The sequence below is a fragment of the Eretmochelys imbricata genome, chromosome 5 (genome assembly GCF_965152235.1).
Source record: "Eretmochelys imbricata isolate rEreImb1 chromosome 5, rEreImb1.hap1, whole genome shotgun sequence".
NCBI classification, from domain to species: Eukaryota; Metazoa; Chordata; order Testudines; family Cheloniidae; genus Eretmochelys; species Eretmochelys imbricata.
The window spans coordinates 69,583,906-69,604,290 of record NC_135576.1 but is presented as its reverse complement, the minus strand read 5'-3'; the positions used below and the strand labels follow the sequence as shown (position 1 = coordinate 69,604,290).

Below are 20,385 nucleotides of genomic sequence, written 5' to 3'. Positions count from 1 at the left end.
TGGAACACAATTTGCATTTGTTTATGCTTGCTGTTGCTTACTGCCTATGGAAATATAATGTCTTAGCATTGTAAGGCTATATTATGGTAGATTTTCAGATTATATTCTGTGTGATATTTCTTTTGATCTCTCTTTCAGTGCAACTGAAATATACTTTCTGGAGAGGATATTACAGATCAGCTTCACTTTGTAAGGAACTCCCTCTTCTCATTTACTGCCTTTAACTGTAAAACAACGTATAGAGGAGAAGCTTGTGAAAATCTGTTTTACTTGTACCAGGCCTAGAGTAGAATTGCTTTCTTACAATGCATATTCATATGTACAATTATTATTTATTACAGTAGTGCCTAGAGGTTCCAGTCATGATGGAAGATCTATCATTATGCTAAAGCACAGAGTAAAAAACAGTCCTTGCTCTAAAGAACTTGCAATCCAAACAAAGAAAACAAAGAAAAAAAGTAGTTACCAACAGCTCAAAAATACATAGAATGTTGATCACATTTCCCCGAACCAGCCTTTCCTGTATTCTATGTATATGCCACAACCAACCCATAGTGGCCACCTCTCACCAGGCCCACCCCACAAAAATTGCTAAAACTTAATCTGAGCGAATAAAACAAAGACAGTCAGAAAATCAGACTGGTGAAAAGTGTCTCAGAGCCTGCTTCTGGTTCCCATCTTCTCTGCTCCATGTGGAAGGACCTGGGGGTAGCTCCTGGCAAGGTGTCATAAATATAAAGGGAAGGGTAAACCCCTTTGAAATCCCTCCTGGCCAGAGGAAAAACTCCTCTCACCTGTAAAGGGTTAAGAAGCTAAAGGTAACCTCGCTGTCACCTGACCAAAATGACCAATGAGGAGACAAGATACTTTCAAAAGCTGGGAGGAGGGAGAGAAACAAGGGGTCTCTGTCTGTCTGCTGTTTCTGCTGGGAATAGAGTCTTATTACTTTTAGTAAGTAATCTAGCTAGGTATGCGTTAGATTATGATTTCTTTAAATGGCTGAGAAAAGAATTGTGCTGAATAGAATAACTATTTCTGTCTGTGTATCTTTTTTGTAACTTAAGGTTTTGCCTAGAGGGGTTCTCTATGTTTTGAATCTAATTACCCTGTAAGGTATCTACCATCCTGATTTTACAGAGGTGATTTCTTTACTTCTATTTACTTCTATTTCTATTAAAAGTCTTCTTGTAAGAAAACTGAATGCTTTTTCATTGTTCTCAGATCCAAGGGTTTGGGTCTGTAGTCACCTATGCAAATTGGTGAGGCTTTTTATCCAACATTTCCCAGGAAAGGGGGGGTGCAAGTGTTGTTCTTAAGATCCAAGGGTCTGGGTCTGTAGTCACCTAGGCAAATTGGTGAGGCTTTTTACCAAACCTTGTCCAGGAAGTGGGGTGCAAGGTTTTGGAAAGTATTTTTGGGGGGAAAGACGTTTCCAAACAGCTTTTCCCCAGTAACCAATATTTGTTTGGTGGTGGTAGCGGCCAATCCAAGGACAAAGGGTGGAATATTTTGTACCTTGGGGAAGTTTTGACCTAAGCTGGTAAAGATAAGCTTAGGAGGTTTTTCATGCAGGTCCCCACATCTGTACCCTAGCGTTCGGAGTGGGGAAGGAACCTTGACACAAGGTCTTCTGGGAGAGAGTGCCAACATAGCCCATTCCTCCCCCTGCAGTCACTGGCAAGCAGCTCCAGGCTACTTGTCAGCTCCCTGTGTTGGGGAAGATGGAGAGAAGAAAAGGAGCTCCTGGTGTCGTCTCATGAAGCAATATTCAGAGTTTTTCCATTTGAAAGCCAACCCCTCCCTCCCGAAAAAAAAACAAACATCCCCTTTGTTTAGGACAGACCCATTTGCCAATTTCTGCTTTGGCAGAGCTGTGGGGTTAGAAATATGTGTTAATAGTATCATACAGGGGAATTTTACAGCTTCACATACAATGTTACACATTTTATCAGGACAAGACTGATCAGCAAATTATGCGTTTTCAAAATGATATCTTACATGGCATACCTTGAACAACAGTATTGTGGTGGAATGCTTGTAAGCATGAACGCTCAGTAAAGGAATATGAAGATAGACCACTTCTGGTCAGGGGTTACAGCACAGGAAGATGGCAAGGTAGTATACAGGAATGGGTGCTCAGTGAGCTTACAGGAAGGGATGTAAAGATCATATCTTGATTTTTGTGGCTGCACATTTATATTGCATTAACCTTGAAAACGCATTAAAAAAAGCTACCTCGTGCTCTGCCCTATAGCTCAGAGCATGGTGGCTGCTGCGCTGTGTAGCACTGATAGAGGCATATGGATGTGTGAATGCCTACTATGTTAAAGGGGTGGTGGGAGAGGGGGAAGATAAAGGTTGAGCATGATGTTAGCATGCAGAGAAGACAAGACCTCTATCTCTTGCTCTAATTCTCCTTCTGAAGGGTAAAGGGTTTCCTGGTCTGTTTCCTAACTCTCAATAGATGAGGAAGGTCTCCTTTCTCTCTCTTCCTTCCTTTGCTTCCTGTAGATGAGGAGAGGAAGGGAAATCTCCCCTCTGCTTCTCTATGAACTTGATGGGGAGGAGTCTCTCCCCCCCTACTTTTGGTGATTGAAGGAGTCTCCTCCTTCTGGATTTCTGATAGGAAGGTGTCAAACTGAGAAGGGGATGGTCATGCCTAATGGTTAGAGCATTGGTGATTGGGCCTAGAGATCAGGCTGGGACTCTAGCTAAGTGTCAGAGCAGAAATGAAGAATAGAATTGGAACAAGGAACAGTCTGTCTGAACCACCAAGTGGCAGGAATTACTCCCAGCAAAGTAGTGATGTTGAGCAGATTGAAGTGGCTGCTGTCAATGGGAGCCAATATTCCTGGCCTTGGAGGTCACCTAGTTAGACCTTCACTTGTTGATTGTCAATCAACCAGGGCTCAGCCATAGAATCCTCAGGTAATCAGGCTCAGAGATGACTAAAGTTAAAGATTTTTGTCAATTCACTGAAGCCTGCAACCTGTTTGACTTTTACTAAAAATAGCCAAGGGGTGGGGGAGGAAGAGAGACCAACAGTGGGAGCTCCACAGGGGGCTGACCACTGGCTGCTGCTCCAGCCCTGCTGCTGCTGCTCCTGTGGCAGGGGCTGACTCAGCCCAGACACTGTTCCAGCCCCAGGCCGCTGCTCTGCCAGCCGCAGCAGCAAACCTGGCCCTAGCCACTGCTCCCATGGCTGACTGCTCTAGTCCTGACGTGGCTCCTGGGCAGGAGCTAGCAGCTTCTCCAGCCCTGCCACTGCGGCGGGCTGAAGCCAAAGAAATCATGGAGGTCTGATAAAAATCAGAGAATCCATTACTTCAGTGACAGAATCGTATCCTTACAGAGGACTCATTACTGGATGATACATTCCCCCACCCCCCATGAGGAGCTGGGACAGCAAATGTCAGGATATTGGGAGTGCACCCCGTACACAAATGGAAAAGAGATAGAAGGACCTTCTCTGCCTCCTTACAATGAGTGACTATGGTGCCACCTTTCTCCTCTTATTCACTCAAACTTGCAGTAACAGTGACATGCAAGTTGAAGAGCTTACAGTCTTGCAAAGCAAGTATCTTACAACTTGAGCATGTGTGATAGAGTATATCAGCTCTGTACTGAAACCAGGAAAATCATCTGGTAATCACAATAAAACAATTGACAAAAGAGGTAGTGTTGGGTATATTTACATACCATTTATAATGGCCTTATTACAATTCTTTACATGAACATAAAATGGCTTGCACAACAAGACTGATCATCTGTATTAGTTTTACATTAATGTATTCCTTTTAGTTTATAATTTAACTTTGACTCAATTTTGCACTTGTGAAAAATGATGGCTTAAGAGCCCAGCACCCTGAAGCCTGACATCCAAGATGGGGTAGCACAGGCAGCAGCATGGTAACATTCCCCCTACAAGCTGGAGCCACTCTGTCTCAATCTTGCTCTGACAGGCCCATTCAGTCCTGAGGCAACAAGGACACCAACTGGTGGTAGAGATTTGTGACTTAGACATTTGGAAGTAGCTGAGGCTATTAACTCATTTCATGTAAGGTACTAAACAGTCATCTGCTGTTCCAGAAATGCAGCCACTACCAATTTAAACTGAATTTGAAGTGGTAGATTAAGGTGAAAAGATCCATATCTGATTACTAACATCTTGAGCCAAATTGTACGACTCTGTTAACTATTGTGTGTATATATATATGTGTGTCTTTCTGTTAATAAACTGAATACTAATTAATCCCCTAAATTAAAGTATTAATTACAAAAAGTCTGCATCATAACTAACACCCGAAGTTCAATAATTAGTGTGAAAAGCGGAAATGTCATCTGCCCTTCAAAATGGCTTTGTAATTAGCTGAAAAATCTGGGCCTGCAATCCAATCCAATAGGTGCTGATCAGTGCTGCTCTTGTTTGTCCTTGACTCTACGCTCATTAACAGAGCTGAAATCCAAACAGGCTATATATGATATAAATTTGGAGGGTCTTCTATATCTCCCTCTCATCCTATGACTATTGTCCACCTCCAGGCACTCAACACTATTCTCCATCATGACTGACATGTGTGACAACCCCTTCAGCATACAAGCTTCATCTTCACCTGTCTTCTAGGCTCCCTGGCTGCTGATGACACCATGCATGAAATCTAAGAGTATGGAGCTGAAGTACAACTTTCCAGACAGTGAGCAGATGTACTGTTAGAGACTTCAGTATCTGCCATGGCCCTCTCCTGGGAGATGGGATATTCAGAAATTGATGGCTGTCAGTTAGGTTGGATGTGTGCAATTACAAGGTCCTTTGAGGCTCCAGAGATCTAAGGCATATGGTGATCAGCATAATTATGGCCAATTTCTTTAGAGTGGAGAAAACCCTCTGCTACTATAAAGTTTGGACCAAAATTCAAAAGTTGTATCTGCTAATTTCAAAGTCTTGAAGATCAGCAAAATTGTAAGGAAGGAAAGAATTTTGATAATTTGAGAAGATTCTGTCCTTATGTATCAATGAATCATTTAGAAGAATAACACCCCATTTAGTTTTCTACAATCCTCACATTTCATGACAAAACATTAATGAAGTTGCTTTTAAAAGAAATGGCTGCAAATATTTAATACTTCTCATCTGAAAGAAGTTACTTGTGGTTGAGAAACATTACATTTTATTACTTTTTTCAAGGTCTATCTATAAATATTATCAATTTACTTTCAGCACCACTTTTTTAAAAAGAGGAAGCCTGACCCTAGAGTGAAAATACAATTTTATGTTTATACTTGCTTGCTGTGCTAGCAAGATATTGAGCATAAATGGGTGTATTTATTTGCATGTGCAATTAGGGTAACTGCAGGTGCAAATGAAGAAATGCAATTGCATGTGTATTTTGGCTTCACCTACCTCCTGAAAATATGACTCAAAGCATGAGAGCCCTTACACATCAGTTGATTAACTCCTGGTGGTTTTAAATGGAGCTTCTTGTTATGTCACCTAAGGTCATAAGTGTTCTTAGTTATATCAGCCGTGAACTAAAAAAATTGAAACCTCTGTTCTTTGTATCTTAAAAAAAAAAAAAGAGCATAGATTTCTATTTTTAGAAGCCAGGAACACTCCATTTTTTTGCTAAAACCAGAATTGCATAGTGGTAATCTTTAATACAATATGACCTAATGTTTCTTCCAGAAAGAAAGGAGCTTTAGCAACAAGTTCACGCTGCATGGAATACTTAATTTTCATGACATTTGCTAAGTTTTTTTTAAAAAAATAAAAGTTTAGAACACAAGACAGGCATGTTGACTATCTGTAATAGAATTCAAAGGGGTTGAAGTTCATCCTACAGAGCAGAGGAAGCCTTTCTGCAGACTATTTTAGAAAGAGTTTGTTGTTCTAAGAAATACAAATATAGCTTCATTCCAAGTTTATGTTTGTACTTTTAGCAGGGCCAGAAAGTTCTCAGCAAAGTCCTGTTCACAGGGAAAATATTCTTTCCATGTTTCCTAAAATAATTTTCACTTTCTCTTTATGTATTTTATTTCTGTCTTTGTGAATGCTGCCATTATGCCAACTGACACGTAAGGCCTGAGTCACCACTCTTTTACATCAATGTTATCTTTAACTTCAATAAGGTATACCGGCGTACAGTTGGTGTGAGAGAGTGGAGAATCAGGCCCCGAGTTTGCAAAGGAAGCAGTAATGTCTATTAACTGTATTAACCAAAGGGTGTAATTATCTGGATTTTGGGTGTGTCTAGATAGCTTGTCACAATTGAACATGCAAGACAGAACTTTATTACTAAATTCTAATTTGTGGAGTTATGACAATTCATTAAATGCCATAACTCTTTTTCCTTCCCCTCTATCCTACCTCTGCAGAACTGAGCTAATTTCTCTGCAAGCCAAAGCACTTGGGACCCACTTCTCCTGTCACTGTGAAGGAAACACTGATTATTATTTCAAACTGACATAATAGCTGAACCTAGCAATATATTTCTAGAACCACATTATTCCATTCAAAGACTGGAGAGCTTCCAGAATAAGTTGAAGGAAGTAGAATATCGCACCAGATGACGGCATAGTTCTGATCACACAGAATGCATCTGTGTATAATTTAAAACTCATTTGTCTAGCTACCAGAACTTTAGAGAACCTAGATAAATCTCAGTGGAGTTATATTATCTAACTTGAAAATAGCTGGAATTTCACAGAGGTCAAATGGAAAGAATTTCAATAGAAGAAATTCACAAAATCTTCTGGTACAATTGGAGCAGATACTTTCAGTCACAGCACAGAATTTGAAAGGGTGCCTGCAGACCTTGGCCCCAGCCCAAGTGTAGAAGAGATACCTAAGATGATTGTTCTGAAGCTACTGCACTTTTAAGAGATGAGAATTTTGTACCATGCCAGGAAAAAACAGGCAGAGATACCCTCGAAAGACTTTTTTTTTTTTAAATTTACCCACACATCATTGTAGAATACAATGGACAATTAATAGACTTCAAAAGTGGGTTTGCTGCTTCTGAAGATAAAGCGATGGTCATAATACTGTTCACCCAATACATATACTAATTCCTCATTGTGATTTAAAAAGTTTCAACGTAGGAGGCTGAATTTTTCTCTTGTTCTTTCCCTTATCCGATCAACTGGGGTCAGGTCATTGTACAAGCATCCACCATCTTCATTTGTCTGAGGTGGCACTAAGGTTCACTTGCTTTCCATGTTCTTTGATACAATCCAACCATCGCTTCCTCAGTGTCTTTTTCCTTTCATCTTCTCTTGGAATACTGTCAGCACCATCTCCCCTTCATTAATCCTCTGCATGTGTCAGAGCCAGCACCATCATGCTTCCTGGATTTTCTCCGCCACACTACAGACTTGGACTTCCATCCTAATATTTTCATTTCTAAATCTGTCTCTCTGTGTAACTCCTCTCATGGCAAGGCAACATCTCAGACACCTGTAGGCATTGAACCTGCAGCCTCTATTGCCCATGCTCCTGCACCATACAGCATTGCAGGGCGCACCAAGATTCTATATCACTGAGCTTTTAGTCTCAGTGGCATACACTTGTCATATACAATCCCTGAGATGTTATTCTACACTCTTCCAGCATTCCCCAAGCTGGACTGTACCTCCTATTCAAGTTTGTAGTCTTCTGTAACCCAGACACCAACGTACTTGAACTGATCAGTCTGGGTTAGTCTCACTCCATTAATCTCTGATGCACATGACCTCAGTCTTAGTCATGCTTATTTTCATCCTGTGCCAGGTCACTGGTAATACTTCTGGTTTACCAGTTCCTCTAGGCCTTTTTTTGAGGATGCCCTTATTGCTATATCTGCAGATAGCAGCTTCTCAACATTTCCCATTGGGATCTTCCTTCTGACAAAGTCCATCAATATAATAAACAGCAGTGGACTTATGTATTGGGACCAAGATAGATTTGCACTAGTCCTAGGGAAATTCTCTTGTCTTGCCATATGGCTTTAAGCACTCTGCTCATCCATTTTCAGCCTCTCTCACTCAGGACTTTCACTGGGTCCACTGTCATTTCATCAGGTCCTACTGCCTTACTGTTAATTTCCTGGATTGCATTTCTCACCTCCTTCTCTGTTGTTATGTCAGACTCAGGCACAGCACTAGGATCATATGTTTGCAATTCTGCCCCAGCAGGATTTGCCTCATTTAAGATTCTCTCAAAGTATTGTTTCCACTTCTCCTTCCTTTGTTCAGGTGTTACTAGCAGTCTCCCATGATCATCATTTACAATACCATCCTTCTCTGAGTGTCATTTTTGCAATGCTATAGATCTTTTTGCCAGCTTGTTTACAAGTTCAGTATATAAGTCATCTAAGGCACTTTTTGGCCATTTTCACTCCCCTCTTGGAAGTTCACTTTGCTTCTTTGTATTAGTTTTGATTTCATTTACTCTCATTGGATTCATTTTTCTCTTTATGCACCATTTTCTTCTTTCAGATTCCTACTTGCACTTTATTGGTCCACTACCTCTCCTCTCTTTCCCTTGGTTTTCCCCATCTACAAACCTCTTCTACCACCATGATCCATATTTGCCAGAGGATCTTGTGAAGGCCAAGACTATAACAGGGTTCAAAAAAGAACTAGATACATTCATGGATGATAGGTCCACCAATGGCTATTAGCCAGGATGGGCAGGGATGCAAAACCATGTTCTGAAGCATCCCTAGCCTCTGTTTGCCAGAAGCTGGGAATGGGTAACAGGGGATGGATCACTTGATGATTACCTATTCTGTTCATTCCCTCTGAAGTACTTGGTATTGGCCACTTTCAGAAGATAGAATACTGGGCTAGACAGACCTTTGGTCTGACCCAGTATGGCCGTTCTTATGTTCTTTTAAGGTGGTGCCACTCCTCTTCAGTGGATGTCAAATCAGTTTCCAGACACTTATCCTGCACTGCTTCCACAAACTTCTCAGCCGCCCTTCCCATTAATTTCCCATACTTTCAGGGGCATGCACAAGGGGAGCAAACAGGGACAACCCCCTTCCCAATGATCAGCAGGGCACAGAACTACTCCAGCCCCAGGGCCGCAATGGGGAGAGTGAGCTCCTCCGGTCCCCGGGTCCATTGTGTGGCACAGAACATGCCCCTCCAAAAGCAAGGAAATTAAAATTCCTGTCCACACCCCTACATACTTTAATCTTGTTTCTTTTGAGCTTAGTTCTCTCCTTTCCCAACACTACCACAATCTCTTGATAGTCCATAACTATGCTCCTCTGAGATTTCCTCACCAACATCACATCAATCTGGTTTTTGTTTTCACCAGTGATGTAGGCAATGAAATTACTCACCCTCTTCTGGAACCATATATCAGCAGTTATCCATTGTTTGACAACACACGTCTAGTAGTGCTTTCCCTTCCTCATTCATGCAGCCTAGACTGCATTTTCCCCAAAACATTTCATAATCTCTTCTATTTTTGCATGTGAGTGGATTCAGATTACCCGTATAACCAACAGCTAATCAGGGTTGCTGTGTCCACTAGTGCCTGCAAGTCTTGGTGGAAACCCTCCATCACATCCTGGCTGAGGTGCATACACTGATATCACAAACATGATGTACCTTTTAACTAGGGCTCAGTATAGCCATCAGTCTGTCACTTACCCTTAGCTTCAAACACCATCTTCCTCAGCTCTCCTCTCCCTGCCACCCAGACTCCAGTATGCCCCTTTTTGTCACCTGCATAGGAGAATTTACAATCTAAGCTCAACTCCTTCATTATGTTCCCCATCCATCATCTTTCCTGTAGACACAGAACATTGATACCTCTCCTTAACATTGCATCAGCTACTTCTATACCTTTACCAATGAAACTGGATACATTCAGTTTTGCTACTTTTATAATATGGGGCTTTTTTGGCTGTGCAGGTCACTCCTTTAAGTCTGATTCTCTGCTCTGACCACCTCTCCCCTGACCCTTTATAGGGCAGTTCAGACACTGGCCACCAGCCACCAGAAATCCTGTTGGGCTGGTCCTGCCAGCCTTAGGGTGGGCAAACTGCTTGCATAGGGCTGAAATCCCCTCCCATTGTTAGTGGTAGTCCCTAGCAGAGAACCATAAAGGCCAGTCTCACCCCTCCTCATAATGAGTGTCAACTACAGCCCTTCGGTAACTTGCCACAAGAAGAAGAAATCTGCTTGCACTGACAGTCACTTTGTGCCAATAAGAACTCTAGCGTATCACTGACATCCCCTATATCCACCACACTGCGAGAGTCTTTCTCCAGTTAGGCTAAATACATGCCCACTCTTCCCCACCTTGTTAGGATTGACTTGGTGAACCATCAACAGGAAGTGCTGGTGCCACCATTATCCAACACCAGGCTGCTTTTAACCCAAGGACCGGGAGTTGAGATCAGACTTTTCCTTCTCCTAGATAGAACCCTTTAGCCCAGGAGGACAGCCTATCTGTCCTGAACTAATGCTTATTTTAAAAGCACCTGATACCCACCTTTCACACTCCTAATTTCAGTGAAAACATCTGTGGCACCTGAAGGCAAGTGAAGAGGAGTTTTGCTGTCAGAGGCTATCATAGATGCCAGCCCTTTATAGATGGTGGGGGTTCATCCTCACCCCAGAAAGATAAACAAGCCTTTTGGGAAGCTGAATTCTTTTGAAACTTCATAAACTGAAACTATTCTGCAATGATAGCATGAACGTCTCATGCTTCTAGAAATATTTTTAAAGTGACTTTGTAAAGGGTATCTGTGACGGGGTGGAGCAGCCCCTCACTGGTACCGCAGGGGTTAACCTTTCCTTCCTTGCAGAGGAAGCCACACCCCGAGGCTCTGCTGGGCATTCTCCAACTTGAGAACAGGTATAAAAGCCTGCAGAGCTGCTCTGTCTGGGTTGACTGCTGGATGGGAAGAAGGAACACTGCCAGCTCCTGAGGAGTGACAGCCTCTGCTCCAGAAGCCAGCCAAGCCAGGATGCGCCCTGATGTCCAGATGGCGCATGTCACAGCAGGGGAACAAAGCAAAGGACCCTTCGACACAGAGGACACAGAGGTTATGGTAGGAAGTGACCCAGAAGTACTTTAGAGGAAAATGCTGTTAGAGCCACACAAAGGCTTGGTGTGTTTCGGGTGGATCCCCGCCGAGCTGGTGGCAGGAACTTGCCACTACCAGGGTCAGGATCCAGTGCAGAGGGTGGGCCTGGGTCCCCCTATCCCTCCCCAGCCACCTACCCTCCCCTTCCAGGTCGGGGAGGGTGGCCCAGCACGGAAATCAAATGGACTCCAGCCGCTAGGCCTAACTACCCTGCCTGAGAGGGGTGATTATATGGATGTCTGGCCACACTGCCTGGGCACTGGGGTGACTTCCCTGGACTCAGGCCATGGACTCCAGTAGCTAGGCTGCACTATCCCGCTTGCAATGGGGATTATATGGATTCTGGCCATTGGGCCACACTGCCCTGACACCTAAGGCGAGCCACATGGACTCCAGCCACTAGGTTGCACTACCCTGCCTGCCAGGTCGGGGGTTATATGGACTCTGGCCACTGGACCACATCACTCTGACACTGGGAGCGATTTATATGGACTCCGGCTGTTAGGGTACAATAAGGGGTGATTGTGTGGAGAGAGGCCATTAGGCTTCATCAGGCCACCCACAGAGAGGTGAGCACGTGAACTTGGAGTGGCAAGGTTCCCCAAGGGGCAGTAAGGTGCCAGGCCTGTCACTGTATTAAAGATTATTCATAGTAATACTAGGGCCCAAGTAGTGCCTCCCTTCCCTTCCTCCCCCCGCACATGTGGCCTTTGAAAAAAATGGCAGAGGAGCCAGCCTCAAACTCCAGCCAGTAGTAATAGAAGCATCCAAAGCAGGGACTTCTAGACACTCAAGAAACATTGTACAGTTTTGACAGGACTTTGAGCCCTGTGCTGATCAGCTGTTTGTTAGGGAGAAGTGAAAGGGTAGGAGCACTCTCTTCACCTCGGTTTTGCGCCACACTTGCCCCTCTTACTCTCTTCTCCCCTGTCCATTTCACACCTTTCCTCCCCTCTTTCAATTTAGTTGATGCTCCTCTTAACTAAACCCACTCTCCCACACCCCCCCAAAAAGAATTATGAAGCTAACATGCCCTTTGCTGCCATTGCATTGTTCACTCTGCTTGTGTGGTATTCCCCTTCCTCATGTGGTATCTGTCTTGCCTACTGAGACTGTAAATTCTTCAGTGCAGGGACTATCTGCTACTGTGTTTGTACAATGCTTAGCACAATAGGGCCTTATTTTTGGTTGGCCTTTAGGCACTGCCAAAATAATAATATGGAGACCAGAAAACATTAAATATAAAATTAAAGTGTACTTTAGAATAGCTGAAATTGTTACAATTTTTTTTGTACTAGGTGTAGCAGAAGAAGGCTCTTTAAGTGAACGTTAAGAGATTGGAGAAAAAAAATGAGACCTGAATGACTGAAAATTATTAATAAAGTGGATTTTGGTGCTTTTTAGCACTAGATTGTGACCCAAGATGGATTCAGATTAGCAAAAATCACAGCCATCTGAAGTCTCTCCAGTGCCCATTTTACATGAGTTTGTGGTTTTAAGCCAAATCCACAAAGAAAAAAACAAACCTAAAATACAACAAATGTCTTAGCACATTTGGAAGTCTCAACAGAGAGACCAAGGTTTGAATGGTTATGAAATCTGAATATTCTCCCCAATAAGTGATGCCTTCAGCCTGATCTATACTATGAAGTTTTACCAGCAAAGCAGGCCTTTTGTCAGCAGAACCTTGAATGCATCCATTCTGGATTTTAAATCCTGCTGCCAAAATCTTCAACTTTAGCTGGCAAAGTTAAACCAGTTCCTCAAACTTAAACCAGTTCCTTGAGTGACATAAACACTCAACTGGCAACTTTTAAACTGGCACAATGCCTGTATGGATGCAGAAGTACCCATGCTAGTACAATAGGTCATCCAGCAACAAGCTTACAATACAACTGTCTCCACAGCAGTGACCACTCAGTGACCTTTTTGTTTGTTTTTTAAGTCTCTCCTGTCCAGGGTCACAGTGACTGGAGGCACCCCCTCTCCAATAGAAAAATTAAAGTCCTCAGCCTATTTTGGAAATACCTCCTTTTCTGCTAGCCTACCTTTGCACTTTGCACCATCTGTTCAGGCACTTTACACTCATGGTATTACTTGCTCTAGGAAATAGGTCCTAGATTTCCTCAACCTGTGTGGGGAGGAATATGTGCAGGCACAACTGTGGAATTCCTTCAAGAAGAATAAAGATGTACGCTTGGAAATTGCATAGAGGCCCAAGGCTACAGAAGGGACAAGGGTCAGTGCCAGGCATAGGGAAAGGAACTGTAGAAGTCTTACCAAAAGATATGCCCCTATGATGAGCTGCTCAGTACCATACTGAACCAGAACCCCACCACCTTCTCGCCAACAACAGTGGACATCTTGTGACCTGCACTGAAGGGCACCCTGGTAGTGGTGATGAAGGGAGATACCACTGAAGACATTGACATAGATGATACCAGAACCAAGAGCCAGGTGCTCTTTGAGACCCAGCTGGATGCATTGGAAGGGGACTCCAGTGTAATTTAATAGGGCTGGCCCATTAATACAGACCATTTTGTTTATTTTCTCCAGTCTCTGAAGCATCATCACCGTTCTTTTCTTCCCTCCCACCTCTCTCCATGGTGGCCATTCACATGTGGGGAGAAAGGAATTCTGTTTTGAACTAGCTGAACTATTTTAAGAGCATGAAATGAAATTAGCAGGCAATAGGCCACGATAGGAATACAAAAATAGGAACACAAATTTTGCAGCAAAGACAAAACATACAAAGTATTGTTTTTAAACTACAGTGAATCCAGTAAGTGAGCACTCTAAATACATATAGTCTTACAGAATGATTTCTTTGAACCAATAAAATGCAAAATAGTAACAAAATAAAAGCACTTGCAATGCTTTTTAAAGCACTATGCCATGCAAAAGCACTTCTTGGCTACCGTGAAACTGATGAGTGAACTTCTTCAGTACATAATCTTACAGAACATGCTTTCTTCAAACCATCCAAACAAATAAAATGCAACATCACTGGAACAAATAGAATTAATAAAATGCAATATGGCGGTAAATAAAAGGATCTAGAATGTTTTTTAGTCTACACTTTCATGCACTGAATTCAGGAAAGAGGGAGAAACAGTGATTAAACTCCTGACATATGTTAAGCCAGGACTCCCCACTGCTTGTGAAGGCCATTGATCTTAATACACACAGCTTTGGAATGTGCTGGTAAAATTTCACAGAACTTTTCTAGAAACTAGTATTTAATCTTTGCCTGGACGTTTCTAATCAGAATTGTCTTGTTTCTCCTGCCATAATAGGACACTTTCCCATGCCATTCTGTAAGGACTTCAAGGATCATCATTTTGAAGAGGCTGGCAGTAAACAGCCTCAGCCGACCACTAACCCTTTCAAGCAGCTTCCTTCTCTGGCCCTTGGAGACCCACCTCATTATATCCTCAAGGACCATGATTATCTGTAATGAGTAACTTTTTGGCATAGAATGGTAATGACTACTAAACTTAAGCCCCCATGCCCAGCCAGCCCTCACAGCTGCAAGGGTTAAAAAAACTCCCCTGTACTCCCCATGCTGCATGCTCTTAAAGGCTTGTGAAGCAATGGGGATTGTGAGACATAGTTTTATACACCTGAGATGGGAAAATGTAGACAGTTATAGTCTGGCACCCCCCTCCTCAAACACACCCCCCTAACAATGGCTTTCTGTTTATCAGTAACTTCAGCTGGGGTACCCTTTAGGAGTATCCCTTCTACACATACTGATCAACTGAGCCTGAGGAGGAGAGAGAGAAACAGACAAGAGAAGACATGGTTTTCAAATTGATCCAGACTACCCAGCCCAGAGTCAGATTCAAAAATGGTGGGAGCATATGCTTGAGAAGACAGAAAGATTGAGAGGTGCCCCAAGACATCCTGCAGCACTTGAAGTGAGGTGTTAGAGCATATTATTGATCAAAGCACCCAAAGGACAGCATCCCAACAGCCACTCCATAGCTTGGAGAAAAATTCCTTCTGGCTGTGGTGGTCAGAGCAGGAGAAAGGACCTAGTGCTCAGAGTAGGAGTCCTTAGCCAGGGGCCAGAGCCAAGGGCCACAGCTGGAATGAAGAACCAGGAGTCAGAGCCCAGGATCAGAACTAGAGTCAGAGGCCAGAACCAAGGGTCAAAGTCAGTCAGGAATCGGAGCTGAGGGTCAAAATCAGGAAAAGCAGGAGCAGGACTGGAATGGACCAAGATGGTACAAGGCTAGGAACAAAGAATTATCCCAATCATGGGCAAAATGCTTCAAGCAGCCAGCAGCTTCTCATTTTAAGAGCAGGTCTGCGAATCCTCTCAGCCAACTGGGCAGTTTGGCCAATCAGGTGACTGAAATGGGGCCCAGCTGCATTCATTAGACTGCCTGGGTTAACCTAGCAGGTAAGCAGGCTAGCTGTGGGTCCTTACTCCTGACAGGGCCATGAAGTCCTTTCTTCTGTAGAGTCTCCAATCCTTCCTGCAGCAGTATCCCTGGCATTCAGCCCCAGTGAACAATAATGAGAACTACTGTGAACACACCTACTGCCTGATGTGATGTAGCTGCATACACCTTGCTCTTTCTTTTTCTATATATTTATAAAATTCTATTTCATGAAAACAATTTTATTTTATTTACAATGCAGAGATGAAAATCCCCCAAAGCAATGACCCTTCCTCCCCATTAAAAACACAATTGATAAACCAGTTACTGTATTTGCATAAGCCCAAAGTAACATGCTGGCTCCTGCTTACTGTCAAACTGTGCTCTTAACGCTTCTCTAAACCACACAGCACCTGTAGTGGTACAAGTCTTGTCTCAGGCTGCTCCAAATCAGCAGACAGCCTGGCAACCTCACCCCTCTACCCTGGCAGTAGAGTTTCCCCTCTAGCTTCACCAATGTTATGCAGTACACAACATGCAACAATAATGTCAAGAGTATTTTCCAGCCTTGTCATGAGACACCTCCACCTGCCCTATAGTCTTCCAAAGGCACATTCTACAACCATCTTTCACCAGTCCAGGTGATGTTTAAATCTGTCCTTCTGTCCAGGCATTTGTATGGTTTGTGGCTTCATGAGCTAGAGAAACAAAATGCAGTGTCCCTGAGTATCACAATTGGCATGGCAACCTCATTAATGACAATAAGACAGTCTGGGTAAAGTGTCCTTGCTTTCAGCTTTGCAGAAAGTCCTGTATTCCTGAGATGTGAGCATCATGAACATTCTCTATTCAGACAACATTAATATCAGTAAATCATCCTTAATGCTTGCATTGCCGTGGGGATGTACCGTTTCTGCTATACTCAGAGGCAAGGCAGTGGGGAGGGGCATGCAGACTTGGGATATGAGTCCCATCTATTGCCGCACCACAGATCAGGAAGCCCATTGCATCACATCCATCTATCACTCCTTCAATATTGCCCAGCATGAAACCCTGTGCAACAAAATATGTTTATTCATCTTGCACACGTGGATGACAACTGGCCCCAAACTGATTGCCCATTGACCATTAGCAATCTGGGGTTGCAAGCTTCCAGACAGCAACTGCCACCCATTTCTCCACTGTCAGAGCAGATGGTCTCTGTGCACTGTAGAACTAGGGTGAGCTCAGCACACAACCTTATCATGTGGCCATCTGATCTGAAAATTCTGCAACCACTGCTGATTGTCCCAGGTTTGCATCACAATCCAATCCTCATAGTACGGACCCCAAACCACTACTCCGCTGTGTGCAGTTGGTTAGTGAATACTCGACAGCATTCCAGCTTCCTTTTCTGCTTTGCACTCAAGCTCAGTATCCTTGCTGTGTGTCTAAACACTTTGGTTCCCCAGACACAAAATAATCTCTTGCTCTGTCCTTAAAATGGACAAGACAGCTCCACTGATCAGTAAAGCATCCATGTTTCTGATGGCAAGAAAGAAAAATGGCATAACAGAGAGTAGAGTATGGGATGGAACGAGGGATTTACGGAAATTTTACCTCAAACTTCCATAATTCCCTAGGAGGGTTGATGCTGTCCCCAATACCTAGCAACAGGATCACAAAACACTGCAAACATTTTCTACAAGGTAGTGTGCCAGACAAAGGCATGGGGGACACTGGGATGTCTTCCCAAAATGCCCTGTCTTTTGCGCATATAACCTGTTTCTGTGAGGACATGCTGCACCAGCAAAGGCAGCCCAATGTGATTGCACTCTGTCAAATGAAGCATGTTGGTTGCAGTATGCTGGCAGAACTTCTGTCAATAAAACTTTCTAGTGTGGACATGGCCTTCATCAGGGTTGAAATACATTGGCGAGGCAGTGTAGGGAAGTTACAGAGCTAGTAAACCTGTCCTGCTGAGAGAGGACTTCATTCTCCAGGACACCCAATCTGTCACCCTTCACCAGCATTAAAATCAGTTGCCAACAATTACGAGAAACATAAAATGATAAAGGGGGAAATATTAACTTCTTGATAAATTTCCTTCTTTTTTCACTCTTGGTTTGTAAGGCTGATTCTGTGAAACTGCCAGTGAATCTTACTGTCTCGTGAATCCTAGCTATTCATTGGCTTGCATTGCACAGATGTCATTCTGTTAAAAGCCAACCAAATCACACAGTTACTTCATGCCTAAAGCAAGCTTTTAAAGAGATGTTCATTTGCATACATAGTCTTCTGCTGGACTGGAATGTCAAACTGACAAAAATGTCATTTAAGGAAAGTCTAGTGTTAAAAGGAGAAGGAATATACTGGCATTTAGAGTTTGGACCTGGGGTCATGGAAGGAACGTTAACAAAAGGAATGTCTGCTACATTTGCATTCATAGTCTAATCATAATCCAATGTCAACCTGGCAGAGGAGATACCATAATCACGAAGGTGGTTTTCCCAGAGCGAGGCTCATCCATTGTACTGCAGGTGTGCTGACCCCTGCGATTTCCCCAAATGTGGGAAACTTGACTGCATAAATTTGTGGTCGTGGGGGACTGCGTTCGTACTTTCTCCTGGCAAAAAAACCCTATCTTCTTAAATGCAATGGAGTGGTTAAGTTTTGAGATGAAACTTTTGAATGCAATTCTGCAAACTGAACAATGAGTTTCAAAAGGTCAACAGAAGCAGTAATGGCTTGTAATTTGTATGTAATCCAGATACATTACTTTATTACACGATAAATAATGTATTAACATACTGCATAGATCTGTGTTAGCTTTGTGTGTTTTCTATTTCTTGCCTAATGACTTGCATTTATCTTGCTCATCTGTTTTGTTTTCTTTCTTTCATCATCAAGAACAGTACACCAAGAAAGTAGATATTAAAGAAAGGCCCATTCAGTACTTTCTAGAAAAAGTGAGTTTACACAAACAGAGGCCTAAACAGGAAAGGTCAAGTCTTCCACTAAAATTTTGTAGAACTAAATTAAAAGCAGAAAAAACAGCTGCTCTGCAGTCTTTCATTTCTATCAGCTCTTCTCTGCTCAATAAGAAAATGACAATGAAAAAATAAAGAATTTAGCAATGCTCAAACACTGGCCCCCTACTCTATGTTGGCTGAAGTTATATTCAGGACAATCATAGATGCAATACTCCATATAATAGTAAGAAAGGAAAAAAGAGAAGAGGTGAAAAATTGGAGGAGATTGAAGCAGAGGGAAGGATTGTGTGTGAGAGAGTGGGGAAGGTGGAAAAGATTTATAGATTACCTGAAAAAGAAAAAATATCATGTAGGAAACCATTTTTGCTTTTTTATAACATTGTAATGGGGTCTACAGGCATCAAGTTGAGGAGTAGAGCAATAGTGGGCTATAGAGTCCTGAACCCCTCAATAGGAGCAAGGCATGTTCCCAGTGGAGGAACAGTTTAAAAGGGCACTGATCGTCCAGGAGAAGGGGGAAATGAGCTAGCCTGCATATGGCATCAGGAAGCAAGGCTGATGGGGAGAGCTGTGCCAAGAGTGGCAACGGCTTTAAAAAGGCTGTTTTATAGCAAGGGTGTGGTTTTCCCACTCCCCACCCCCACTTCTTTAGGAGTTAACAGCTAGTTAGTGTACAGGACACTAAAAGACTGAGGCCTGGTCTACACTGGGGCGGGAGATCGATCTAAGTTATGCAATTTCAACTACGTGAATAAGGTAGCTGAAGTCGACATACTTAGACCTATTCACTGTGGTGTCTTCAGTGCAGTGAATCGACTGCTGCCACTCCCCCGTCGACTCTGCCTGCACCTCTCGTGGCGGTGGAGTACAGGAGTCGACAGGAAAGTGCTCGGGGGGGGGGGGGTCGATTTATCGCATCTAAATTAGACTTGATAAATCGACCCCAGCTGGATTGATTGCTGCTCGCCGATCCAGCAGATAGTATAAACATACCCTAGACCAGTCTGCTAAGCCAGTGACCATGCCCCAAACTGAGGAGTTCCAGATTAGTAAAAAGTGACTCGGGGGAAAACATAATATAGGGTAGCTCAGTAACTGGGCTGGACTCTTTGATAAACCCCTAGGACTCTGGTTTAGGACTCTGGTTTAGGACCTGGTGGAGTGGGTGGGCCTGCATCCCCGAACCTTGCTTCCCCCCACCCCCACTCGTTTGTAGTGACTGAACTCTAAGGAAGCAATCAGAGTACGAGGGAGTGACTGCGGCTGCATCCAGGGCCCTTCTGGGCTGACTAGACTGGCAGAAATTGTAAGGCCATGAGCTGACCACTAGGTCAGCTGCTCATCAGACATTCCTGCTACAAATATATAAGGAGGCCTGAAAGGTTTATTTCTAAAAAGCAAAAGAGAGATAGAAAGAGAGATTTTGTGTTTTGTTTGATTATATCACCAATAATGAGCCTCAGTCTTACCTTCCCTTTTTTGCTGGAGAACTCCATGGGGAACCAAAGAACTGGGACCTTCCTCAGTCATTAATTGAAAGAGCATGACTTTTAACAAAATCTTTCCTCCCATCTGTGTATCAGGTGGTTTAGTTAAATAGGTATAAATCAAAAAAATAAAAACAAAGTTTTAACCTTTCAGAGGGCAAAAAATGCCTTCCTCTGTTACCTCTTCAATAAATGTAATGTCATAATATTTCCAGTCATCGCTAGCCTCTAGTTGTCCAAGAAAAAAAAAAAAAAAAACGACGACAAGACCTGAATTTCTAATGGCATAAAGAGGGGGGGACCCCCACATCTCTACTTTCAGGCCTTTTTTATATTTCATAATAAAAATGGCACAGGTTCTTTTTTTCTTTAAAAATTATATGTATTTCTTTAAAATGTTATAGAGTAAAATACTCAAATGATAACATGTATGCGTGCATATATTGTATATTTT

At 42.9% G+C, this 20,385-nt stretch overlaps 1 non-coding gene across 1 annotated transcript; it reads left to right on the top strand.

Annotated features, from left to right (window-relative positions):
• The first annotated feature begins 17,915 nt into the window (after positions 1-17,915).
• On the top strand, positions 17,916-18,080 carry LOC144265479 (U1 spliceosomal RNA). The gene has a single exon (XR_013346295.1). It is a non-coding gene; the product is annotated as a U1 spliceosomal RNA (small nuclear RNA).
• The last annotated feature ends 2,305 nt before the right edge of the window (positions 18,081-20,385 follow it).